This window comes from Ascaphus truei, unplaced genomic scaffold, assembly GCF_040206685.1.
Source record: "Ascaphus truei isolate aAscTru1 unplaced genomic scaffold, aAscTru1.hap1 HAP1_SCAFFOLD_506, whole genome shotgun sequence".
NCBI lineage: Eukaryota > Metazoa > Chordata > Amphibia > Anura > Ascaphidae > Ascaphus > Ascaphus truei.
Window position 1 is genome coordinate 23,811 of NW_027456837.1, and position 12,083 is coordinate 35,893.

Here is a 12,083-nt window from a genome sequence, read left to right on the forward strand (position 1 = left end):
GTGTGTGTCTCAAATACAGTAAGTTGCTTTATTTTTTTATCTCTGGGAATCTTCTGTGATTAAAGAGGGTCTGTTACTGAAAAAGCACAAAGCTGCTGATTACTTTCTGTTTAATAGAGAAATATTCATAAGGTATCAGTGTTTATTTGAGATGTGTCTGTACCTGAAAGGCTCAACCACCCCTGTTTGTGGGGCTCTTGTGTATGAAATAGCCCAGAGCAACTACCCCTAGAGATAATATACACACATACACACCCACATACTGTAATGTGTGTGTGTGTGTGTGTGTGTGTGTGTGTGTGTGTGTGTGTGTGTGTGTATATATATCCACTTTTTATTGTCTCTATAAGAGTTCTGATAAAGATTGTAAATACTGTAAATGTTTATCAGTTGATCAAAAAAGATTTGATCAGAAGAGTTGCCCTGTAAATTATCTATTCAGAGCAGCAATACCAGTATATATGTTAGACAGTGATTGTGGTTTGAATGGTGAATTTTGCAAGTATCTATCTGCGAGTTAATAACATACAAAACATTTACAGACCTGCTGTTATTACTCTGTGAGTTATGATATGATCTCAAACTGTGATTTTTGCCAACATTTGTTTGCTAGCTAGCCACATACAAATCAATTACAGACCTGCTGTTATTACTCTGAGAGTCATGATATGATGATATATGGCAAGAGATCCAAATAATCCTCATCCTATTTACATATCAGCCACAAAAAGGGATTTTTAATAATGTATATGTGTTTTTAATTATCTATGTAGAATTAATAAAATGTTATTATTTTCTGATATCCGCAGTGATTCTGGCCAACCTGACAGATCTGCAGTAATATACTGCAAGACCAATTTGTTTGCTAGCTAGCCACATGCAAATCAATTACAGACCTGCTGTTATTACTCTGAGAGTCATGATATGATGATATATGGCAATAGATTCAAATAATCCTCATCCTATTTACATATCAGCCACAAAAAGGGATTTTTAATAATGTATATGTGTTTTTAATTATCTATGTAGAATTAATAAAATTTTATTATTTTCTGATATCCGCAGTGATTCTGGCCAACCTGACAGATCTGCAGTAATATACTGCAAGACCAATTTGTTTGCTAGCTAGCCACATACAAATCAATTACAGACCTGCTGTTATTACTCTGAGAGTCATGATATGATGATATATGGCAATAGATCCAAATAATCCTCATCCTATTTACATATCAGCCACAAAAAGGGATTTTTAATCATGTATATGTGTTTTTAATTATCTATGTAGAATTAATAACATTTTATTATTTTCTGATATCCGCAGTGATTCTGGCCAACCTGACAGATCTGCAGTAATATACTGCAAGACCAATTTGTTTGCTAGCTAGCCACATACAAATCAATTACAGACCTGCTGTTATTACTCTGAGAGTCATGATATGATGATATATGGCAATAGATCCAAATAATCCTCATCCTATTTACATATCAACCACAAAAAGGGATTTTTAATCATGTATATGTGTTTTTAATTATCTATGTAGAATTAATAAAATTTTATTATTTTCTGATATCCGCAGTGATTCTGGCCAACCTGACAGATCTGCAGTAATATACTGCAAGACCAATTTGTTTGCTAGCTAGCCACATACAAATCAATTACAGACCTGCTGTTATTACTCTGAGAGTCATGATATGATGATATATGGCAATAGATCCAAATAATCCTCATCCTATTTACATATCAGCCACAAAAAGGGATTTTTAATCATGTATATGTGTTTTTAATTATCTATGTAGAATTAATAAAATTTTATTATTTTCTGATATCCGCAGTGATTCTGGCCAACCTGACAGATCTGCAGTAATATACTGCAAGACCAATTTGTTTGCTAGCTAGCCACATACAGTAGCGACATTGCTTATTGAAGCAAAAGCCGCCGGCTCCATGCGGCTGGGAAGCGGGTAGCCGCGGCGCGTGGCGGCGCACTGTGACGTCACAGTAACATGCGCGCCCGTCTTCCCCGTCTTCCCCGTCTTCCCCAGGCTTCCCCGACACCCCTGGAGATCAAATGAAGGTAAGCGGGGGTGCGGGGAAGCAGAGAGGCAGAGCAGGAGCCGGGTACGGTGTCGGGAAGGGAGGTAAATTGCGCGCGAAGTGGAGGGGGGGTGCGTGGGGGAAACGCGGCGGCGCGCGGTTGTTACTGGCGGCAGCTGGGGTAGATCTCGGCGTGCCGTCGTGATTTAGTGCAATAAACAATGTCGGTGCTGTACAAATCAATTACAGACCTGCTGTTATTACTCTGAGAGTCATGATATGATGATATATGGCAATAGATCCAAATAATCCTCATCCTATTTACATATCAGCCACAAAAAGGGATTTTTAATCATGTATATGTGTTTTTAATTATCTATGTAGAATTAATAAAATTTTATTATTTTCTGATATCCGCAGTGATTCTGGCCAACCTGACAGATCTGCAGTAATATACTGCAAGACCAATTGTTGTCTACCTTTACCATACGAATGACAATAGAGTGCTGTATATAAGGGGAACTCTTCTGATCAAATCTTTTTTGATCAACTCTGATAAACATTATATCTATACCCCTTGAGCACCTGTCGTTTGATCCTATATACCTATTCATAACGGTGATTGCGGTCACATTCACGTACTTTAAATACTGTACATGTTAATTTTTCTTTGGTTTGAAATATGGTATTCATTGGTTTATCATCAACCAGCCCTGTTTGTGGGAGGCTCTTTGCATAGTTCTGTGTATTCTCTGTGTTTTTTCTGTTAAGTTTGCTGAGTAACCTTGTGATATAAAGAGATGGCAGCCTTAGTTTGTTATGCCTCTTTTTTTCCCTGTAAATCTCAATGGCTTTTGCGGCCTATCCTAGCCACTCTGAAGTGAGACAAACCGCTTCTAAAGAGTACTCTAGATGCAAATGTAAATAAAAAGTATAATAGAATTTGAACACATGGCTGCTCAACTCAAGTCCTTAAGCCACGAAACATGTCTGAATTTCAGGATTTTCCAGCTTCAGCACAAGTGGCTCAAACAGAGGCTTGTTTGAAGACAGAGACCCTGATTGAGCCACCTGTGCTGAAGCAGGGACTGATTAAAGCATCTGTGTTGAAGCTTGGATATCCTGAACACCTGACCTCCCTTCTCTCTCTCCCTTTCCCTTCTCTCTCTTTCCATTCTCAACCTCTCCCTTCTCTCTCCTCTCTCCCTCTCCCTTCTCTCTCCTCTCTCCCTCTCCCTTCTCTCTCCTCTCGCCCTTCTCTCTCCTCTCTCTCTCTCTCGCCCTTCTCTCTCCTCTCTCTCTCTCTCGCCCTTCTCTCTCCTCTCTCTCTCTCGCCCTTCTCTCTCCTCTCTCTCTCTCGCCCTTCTCTCTCCTCTCTCTCTCTCGCGCTTCTCTCTCCTCTCTCTCTCTCGCCCTTCTCTCTCCTCTCTCTCTCTCGCCCTTCTCTCTCCTCTCTCTCTCTCGCCCTTCTCTCTCCTCTCTCTCTCTCGCCCTTCTCTCTCCTCTCTCTCTCTCGCCCTTCTCTCTCCTCTCTCTCTCTCGCCCTTCTCTCTCCTCTCTCTCTCTCGCCCTTCTCTCTCCTCTCTCTCTCTCTCGCCCTTCTCTCTCCTCTCTCTCTCTCGCCCTTCTCTCTCCTCTCTCTCTCTCTCTCGCCCTTCTCTCTCCTCTCTCTCTCGCCCTTCTCTCTCCTCTCTCTCTCTCTCTCGCCCTTCTCTCTCCTCTCTCTCTCTCTCTCTCTCTCTCTCTCTCGCCCTTCTCTCTCCTCTCTCTCTCGCCCTTCTCTCTCCTCTCTCTCTCTCTCTCGCCCTTCTCTCTCCTCTCTCTCTCTCGCCCTTCTCTCTCCTCTCTCTCTCTCGCCCTTCTCTCTCCTCTCTCTCTCTCGCCCTTCTCTCTCCTCTCTCTCTCTCGCCCTTCTCTCTCCTCCCTCTCTCTCGCCCTTCTCTCTCCTCTCTCTCTCTCGCCCTTCTCTCTCCTCTCTCTCTCTCGCCCTTCTCTCTCCTCTCTCTCTCTCGCCCTTCTCTCTCCTCTCTCTCTCTCGCCCTTCTCTCTCCTCTCTCTCTCTCGCCCTTCTCTCTCCTCTCTCTCTCTCGCCCTTCTCTCTCCTCTCTCTCTCTCGCCCTTCTCTCTCCTCTCTCTCTCTCGCCCTTCTCTCTCCTCTCTCTCTCTCGCCCTTCTCTCTCCTCTCTCTCTCTCGCCCTTCTCTCTCCTCTCTCTCTCTCGCCCTTCTCTCTCCTCTCTCTCTCTCTCTCTCTCTCGCCCTTCTCTCTCCTCTCTCTCTCTCTCTCGCCCTTCTCTCTCCTCTCTCTCTCTCTCTCGCCCTTCTCTCTCCTCTCTCTCTCTCTCTCGCCCTTCTCTCTCCTCTCTCTCTCTCTCTCGCCCTTCTCTCTCCTCTCTCTCTCTCTCGCCCTTCTCTCTCCTCTCTCTCTCGCCCTTCTCTCTCCTCTCTCTCTCTCTCTCGCCCTTCTCTCTCCTCTCTCTCTCTCTCTCGCCCTTCTCTCTCCTCTCTCTCTCTCTCTCGCCCTTCTCTCTCCTCTCTCTCTCTCGCCCTTCTCTCTCCTCTCTCTCTCTCGCCCTTCTCTCTCCTCTCTCTCTCTCGCCCTTCTCTCTCCTCTCTCTCTCTCGCCCTTCTCTCTCCTCTCTCTCTCTCGCCCTTCTCTCTCCTCTCTCTCTCGCCCTTCTCTCTCTCCTCTCTCTCTCGCCCTTCTCTCTCTCCTCTCTCTCTCTCGCCCTTCTCTCTCCTCTCTCTCTCTCGCCCTTCTCTCTCCTCTCTCTCTCTCGCCCTTCTCTCTCCTCTCTCTCTCGCCCTTCTCTCTCCTCTCTCTCTCTCGCCCTTCTCTCTCCTCTCTCTCTCTCGCCCTTCTCTCTCCTCTCTCTCTCTCGCCCTTCTCTCTCCTCTCTCTCTCTCGCCCTTCTCTCTCCTCTCTCTCTCTCGCCCTTCTCTCTCCTCTCTCTCTCTCGCCCTTCTCTCTCCTCTCTCTCTCTCGCCCTTCTCTCTCCTCTCTCTCTCTCGCCCTTCTCTCTCCTCTCTCTCTCTCGCCCTTCTCTCTCCTCTCTCTCTCTCGCCCTTCTCTCTCCTCTCTCTCTCTCGCCCTTCTCTCTCCTCTCTCTCTCTCGCCCTTCTCTCTCCTCTCTCTCTCTCGCCCTTCTCTCTCCTCTCTCTCTCGCCCTTCTCTCTCCTCTCTCTCTCTCGCCCTTCTCTCTCCTCTCTCTCTCTCGCCCTTCTCTCTCCTCTCTCTCTCGCCCTTCTCTCTCCTCTCTCTCTCTCGCCCTTCTCTCTCCTCTCTCTCTCTCGCCCTTCTCTCTCCTCTCTCTCTCTCGCCCTTCTCTCTCCTCTCTCTCTCTCGCCCTTCTCTCTCTCCTCTCTTTCTTGCCCTTCTCTCTCTCCTCTCTCTCTCTCGCCCTTCTCTCTCTCCTCTCTCTCTCTCGCCCTTCTCTCTCTCCTCTCTCTCTCTCGCCCTTCTCTCTCTCCTCTCTCTCTCGCCCTTCTCTCTCTCCTCTCTCTCTCGCCCTTCTCTCTCCCCTCTCTCTCTCGCCCTTCTCTCGCCCTTCTCTCTCTCTCGCCCTTCTCTCGCCCTTCTCTCTCTCTCGCCCTTCTCTCTCTCTCGCCCTTCTCTCTCTCTCGCCCTTCTCTCTCTCTCGCCCTTCTCTCTCTCTCGCCCTTCTCTCTCTCTCGCCCTTCTCTCTCTCTCGCCCTTCTCTCTCTCTCGCCCTTCTCTCTCTCTCGCCCTTCTCTCTCTCTCGCCCTTCTCTCTCTCTCGCCCTTCTCTCTCTCTCGCCCTTCTCTCGCCCTTCTCTCGCCCTTCTCTCTCCCTTCTCTCTCCCTTCTCTCTCCCTTCTCTCTCCCTTCTCTCTCCCCTCTCTCCCCTCTCTCCCTCTCTCCCCTCTCCCCCTCTCCCCCTCTCCCCCTCTCCCCCTCTCCCCCTCTCCCCCTCTCCCCCTCTCTCCCTCTCTCTCTCTCTCTCTCTCTCTCTCTCTCTCTCTCTCTCTCCTCCTCCTTCTTATCCATCTCCCTTCTCTCTACATCTACCTTCTCTCTCTCCGTATCCCTTGTCGCTCCCTCTCCCTTGTCTCTCCATTCTCTCTCCCTCTTCCTTCTCTCTCCCTCTTCCTTCTCTCTCCCTCTTCCTTCTCTCTCCCTCTTCCTTCTCTCTCCCTCTTCCTTCTCTCTCCCTCTTCCTTCTCTCTCCCTCTTCCTTCTCTCTCCCTCTTCCTTCTCTCTCCCTCTTCCTTATCTCTCCCTCTACCTTATCTCTCCCTCTTCCTTCTCTCTCCATCTTCCTTCTCTCTCCCTCTTCCTTCTCTCTCCCTTTTCCTTTCCCCTCCCTTTTCCTTCTCTCTCCCTCTCCCTTCTCTCTCCCTCCTCTCTCCCTTGTCAGCCCCTTCTCTCTCCCTCTCCCTTCTCTCTCCCTATCCCTTCTCTCTCCCTTTCCTTGTCTCTCCCTCTCCCTTGTCTCTCCATTCTCTCTCCCTTTCCTTCTCTCTCCCTTTTCCTTCTCTCTCCCTTTCCCTTCTCTCTCCCTTTTCTTTCTCTCTCCCTTCTCTCTCCCTTTTCTCACTCCCTTCTCTATCCCTCTGTCTTCTCTCTCCCTTCTCTCTCCCTATCCCTTCTCTCTCCCTCTTCCTTCTCTCTCCCTTTCCAATCTCTCTCCCTTTCCAATCTCTCTCCCTTTTCCTTGTCTCTCCATTCTCTCCCTTTTCCTTTCCCCTCCCCTTTCCTTCGCTCTCCCTCTCCCTTCTCTCTCTCTCTACTCCCCTCTCTCTCTCTCTCTCCCCCTCCCTTCTCTCTCCCTCTCCCTTATAACTCCCTCATCATTCCCTCTACTCTCTCTCCCTCTCCCTCCTCTCTCTCCCTTTCCCTTCTCTCTCACCCTCTTCCTTCTCTCTGTCTATCCCTCTCCCTTCTCTCTCTCTCTCCCTTCTCTCTCTCCTCTCTCCCTCTTCCTTCTCTCTCCCTCTCCCTCCTCTCTCCCTTTTCCTTGTCACTCCCTCATCACTCTCTTTCTCTAACTTCTCTATCTCTCTCCCTTCTCTCTCTCCCTCTTCCTTCTCTCTCCCTATCCCTTGTCACTCCCTCTCCCTTGTTTCTACCTCTCCCTTGTCTCTCCATTCTCTCTCCCTCTTCCTTCTCTCTCCCTCTTCCTTCTCTCTCCCTCTTCCTTCTCTCTCTCTCTTCCTTCTCTCTCCATCTTCCTTCTCTCTCCATCTTCCTTCTCTCTCCATCTTCCTTCTCTCTCCATCTTCCTTCTCTCTCTCTCTCGCCCTTCTCTCTCCTCTCTCTCTCTCTCTCGCCCTTCTCTCTCCTCTCTCTCTCTCTCTCGCCCTTCTCTCTCCTCTCTCTCTCTCTCTCTCTCGCCCTTCTCTCTCCTCTCTCTCTCTCTCTCGCCCTTCTCTCTCCTCTCTCTCTCTCGCCCTTCTCTCTCCTCTCTCTCTCTCTCGCCCTTCTCTCTCCTCTCTCTCTCTCGCCCTTCTCTCTCCTCTCTCTCTCTCGCCCTTCTCTCTCCTCTCTCTCTCTCGCCCTTCTCTCTCCTCTCTCTCTCTCGCCCTTCTCTCTCCTCTCTCTCTCTCGCCCTTCTCTCTCCTCTCTCTCTCTCGCCCTTCTCTCTCCTCTCTCTCTCTCGCCCTTCTCTCTCCTCTCTCTCTCTCGCCCTTCTCTCTCCTCTCTCTCTCTCGCCCTTCTCTCTACTCTCTCTCTCTCGCCCTTCTCTCTCCTCTCTCTCTCTCGCCCTTCTCTCTCTCCTCTCTCTCTCTCGCCCTTCTCTCTCTCCTCTCTCTCTCGCCCTTCTCTCTCCTCTCTCTCTCTCGCCCTTCTCTCTCCTCTCTCTCTCTCGCCCTTCTCTCTCCTCTCTCTCTCTCGCCCTTCTCTCTCCTCTCTCTCTCGCCCTTCTCTCTCCTCTCTCTCTCTCGCCCTTCTCTCTCCTCTCTCTCTCTCGCCCTTCTCTCTCCTCTCTCTCTCTCGCCCTTCTCTCTCCTCTCTCTCTCTCGCCCTTCTCTCTCCTCTCTCTCTCTCGCCCTTCTCTCTCCTCTCTCTCTCTCGCCCTTCTCTCTCCTCTCTCTCTCTCGCCCTTCTCTCTCCTCTCTCTCTCTCGCCCTTCTCTCTCCTCTCTCTCTCTCGCCCTTCTCTCTCCTCTCTCTCTCTCGCCCTTCTCTCTCCTCTCTCTCTCTCGCCCTTCTCTCTCCTCTCTCTCTCTCGCCCTTCTCTCTCCTCTCTCTCTCTCGCCCTTCTCTCTCCTCTCTCTCTCTCGCCCTTCTCTCTCCTCTCTCTCTGTCGCCCTTCTCTCTCCTCTCTCTCTCTCGCCCTTCTCTCTCCTCTCTCTCTCTCGCCCTTCTCTCTCCTCTCTCTCTCTCGCCCTTCTCTCTCCTCTCTCTCTCTCGCCCTTCTCTCTCCTCTCTCTCTCTCGCCCTTCTCTCTCCTCTCTCTCTCTCGCCCTTCTCTCTCCTCTCTCTCTCTCGCCCTTCTCTCTCCTCTCTCTCTCTCGCCCTTCTCTCTCCTCTCTCTCTCTCGCCCTTCTCTCTCCTCTCTCTCTCTCGCCCTTCTCTCTCTCCTCTCTCTCTCTCGCCCTTCTCTCTCTCCTCTCTCTCTCGCCCTTCTCTCTCTCCTCTCTCTCTCTCGCCCTTCTCTCTCTCCTCTCTCTCTCTCGCCCTTCTCTCTCTCCTCTCTCTCTCTCGCCCTTCTCTCTCTCCTCTCTCTCTCGCCCTTCTCTCTCCCCTCTCTCTCTCGCCCTTCTCTCGCCCTTCTCTCTCTCTCGCCCTTCTCTCTCTCTCGCCCTTCTCTCGCCCTTCTCTCTCTCTCGCCCTTCTCTCTCTCTCGCCCTTCTCTCTCTCTCGCCCTTCTCTCTCTCTCGCCCTTCTCTCTCTCTCGCCCTTCTCTCTCTCTCGCCCTTCTCTCTCTCTCCCCCTCTCCCCCTCTCCCCCTCTCCCCCCTCTCCCCCTCTCCCCCTCTCCCCCTCTCCCCTCTCCCCCTCTCCCCCTCTCTCCCTCTCTCTCTCTCTCTCTCTCTCTCTCTCTCTCTCTCTCTCTCTCTCCTCCTCCTTCTTATCCATCTCCCTTCTCTCTACATCTACCTTCTCTCTCTCCGTATCCCTTGTCGCTCCCTCTCCCTTGTTTCTACCTCTCCCTTGTCTCTCCATTCTCTCTCCCTCTTCCTTCTCTCTCCCTCTTCCTTCTCTCTCCCTCTTCCTTCTCTCTCCCTCTTCCTTCTCTCTCCCTCTTCCTTCTCTCTCCCTCTTCCTTCTCTCTCCCTCTTCCTTCTCTCTCCCTCTTCCTTCTCTCTCCCTCTTCCTTCTCTCTCCCTCTTCCTTATCTCTCCCTCTACCTTATCTCTCCCTCTTCCTTCTCTCTCCCTCTTCCTTCTCTCTCCCTCTTCCTTCTCTCTCCCTTTTCCTTTCCCCTCCCTTTTCCTTCTCTCTCCCTCTCCCTTCTCTCTCCCTCCTCTCTCCCTTGTCACCCCCTTCTCTCTCCCTCTCCCTTCTCTCTCCCTATCCCTTCTCTCTCCCTTTCCTTGTCTCTCCCTCTCCCTTGTCTCTCCATTCTCTCTCCCTTTCCTTCTCTCTCCCTTTTCCTTCTCTCTCCCTTTCCCTTCTCTCTCCCTTTTCTTTCTCTCTCCCTTCTCTCTCCCTTTTCTCACTCCCTTCTCTATCCCTCTGTCTTCTCTCTCCCTTCTCTCTCCCTATCCCTTCTCTCTCCCTCTTCCTTCTCTCTCCCTTTCCAATCTCTCTCCCTTTCCAATCTCTCTCCCTTTTCCTTGTCTCTCCATTCTCTCCCTTTTCCTTTCCCCTCCCCTTTCCTTTGCTCTCCCTCTCCCTTCTCTCTCTCTCCACTCCCTTCTCTCTCTCTCTCCCCCTCCCTTCTCTCTCCCTCTCCCTTATAACTCCCTCGTCATTCCCTCTCCCTTCTCTCTCTCCCTTTCCCTTCTCTCTCACCCTCTTCCTTCTCTCTCCCTCTCCCTCTACCTTCTCTATCCCTCTCCCTTCTCTCTCCCTTTTCCTTCTCTCTCCCTCTCCATTCTCTCTCCCTCCTCTCTCCCTTGTCACCCTCTTCTCTCTCCCTCTCCCTTCTCTCTCCCTATCCCTTCTCTCTCCCTTTCCTTGTCTCTCCCTCTCCCTTGTCTCTCCATTCTCTATCCCTTCTCCTTCTCTCTCCCTTTTCCTTCTATCTCCCTTTCCTTCTCTCTCCCTTTTCCTTCTCTCTCCCTTTTCCTTCTCTCTCCCTTTTCCTTCTCTCTCCCTTTTCCTTCTCTCTCCCTTTTCTTTCTCTCTCCCTTCTCTCTCCCTTTTCTCACTCCCTTCTCTATCCCTCTGCCTTCTCTCTCCCTTCTCTCTCCCTATCCATTCTCTCTCCCTCTTCCTTCTCTCTCCCTCTTCCTTCTCTCTCCCTCTTCCTTCTCTCTCCCTTTCCAATCTCTCTCCCTTTTCCTTGTCTCTCCATTCTCTCCCTTTTCCTTTCCCCTCCCCTTTCCTTTGCTCTCCCTCTCCCTTCTCTCTCTCTCCACTCCCTTCTCTCTCTCTCTCCCCCTCCCTTCTCTCTCCCTCTCCCTTATAACTCCCTCGTCATTCCCTCTCCCTTCTCTCTCTCCCTTTCCCTTCTCTCTCACCCTCTTCCTTCTCTCTCCCTCTCCCTCTACCTTCTCTATCCCTCTCCCTTCTCTCTCCCTTTTCCTTCTCTCTCCCTCTCCATTCTCTCTCCCTCCTCTCTCCCTTGTCACCCTCTTCTCTCTCCCTCTCCCTTCTCTCTCCCTATCCCTTCTCTCTCCCTTTCCTTGTCTCTCCCTCTCCCTTGTCTCTCCATTCTCTATCCCTTCTCCTTCTCTCTCCCTTTTCCTTCTATCTCCCTTTCCTTCTCTCTCCCTTTTCCTTCTCTCTCCCTTTTCCTTCTCTCTCCCTTTTCCTTCTCTCTCCCTTTTCTTTCTCTCTCCCTTCTCTCTCCCTTTTCTCACTCCCTTCTCTATCCCTCTGCCTTCTCTCTCCCTTCTCTCTCCCTATCCATTCTCTCTCCCTCTTCCTTCTCTCTCCCTCTTCCTTCTCTCTCCCTCTTCCTTCTCTCTCCCTTTCCAATCTCTCTCCCTTTTCCTTGTCTCTCCATTCTCTCCCTTTTCCTTTCCCCTCCCCTTTCCTTTGCTCTCCCTCTCCCTTCTCTCTCTCTCCACTCCCTTCTCTCTCTCTCTCCCCCTCCCTTCTCTCTCCCTCTCCCTTATAACTCCCTCGTCATTCCCTCTCCCTTCTCTCTCTCCCTTTCCCTTCTCTCTCACCCTCTTCCTTCTCTCTCCCTCTCCCTCTACCTTCTCTATCCCTCTCCCTTCTCTCTCCCTTTTCCTTGTCACTCCCTCATCACTCTCTCTCTCCCTTCTCTCTCTCTCTCCCTTTTCTCTCTCCCTCTTCTTTCGCTCTCCCTTTCCTTCTCTCTCCCTTTTCCTTCTCTCTCCCTTTTCCTTCTCTCTCCTTTTCCCTTCTCTCTCCCTTTTCTTTCTCTCTCCCTTTTCTCACTCCCTTCTCTATCCCTCTGCCTTTCTCTCCCTTCTCTCTCCCTATCCCTTCTCTCTCCCTCTTCCTTCTCTCTCCCTCTTCCGTCTCTCTCCCTTTCCATGCTATCTCCCTTTTCCTTATCTCTCCATTCTCTCCCTTTTCCTTTCCCCTACCCTTTCCTTCGCTCTCCCTCTCCCTTCTCTCTCTCTCCACTCCCTTCTCTCTCTCCCCCTCCCTTCTCTCTCCCTCTCCCTTATAACTCCCTCGTCATTCCCTCTCCCTCCTCTCTCTCAACCATTCCTTTCTCTCTCACCCTCTTCCTTCTCTCTGTCTCTCCCTCTCTCTTCTCTCTCTCCCTTCTCTCTCCTCTCTCCCTCTCCCTTCTCTCTCACTCTCCCTTCTCTCTCCATTTTCCTTGTCACTCCCTCATCTCTCTCTCTCTCTCTCTCTCTCTCTCTCTCTCTCTCTCTCCCTTCTCCATCTTCCTTCTTCTCCATCTCCCTTCTCTCTACATCTACCTTCTCTCTCTCCGTATCCCTTCTCTCTCTCCCTCTTCCTTCTCTCTCTCCCTCTTCCTTCTCTCTCTCCCT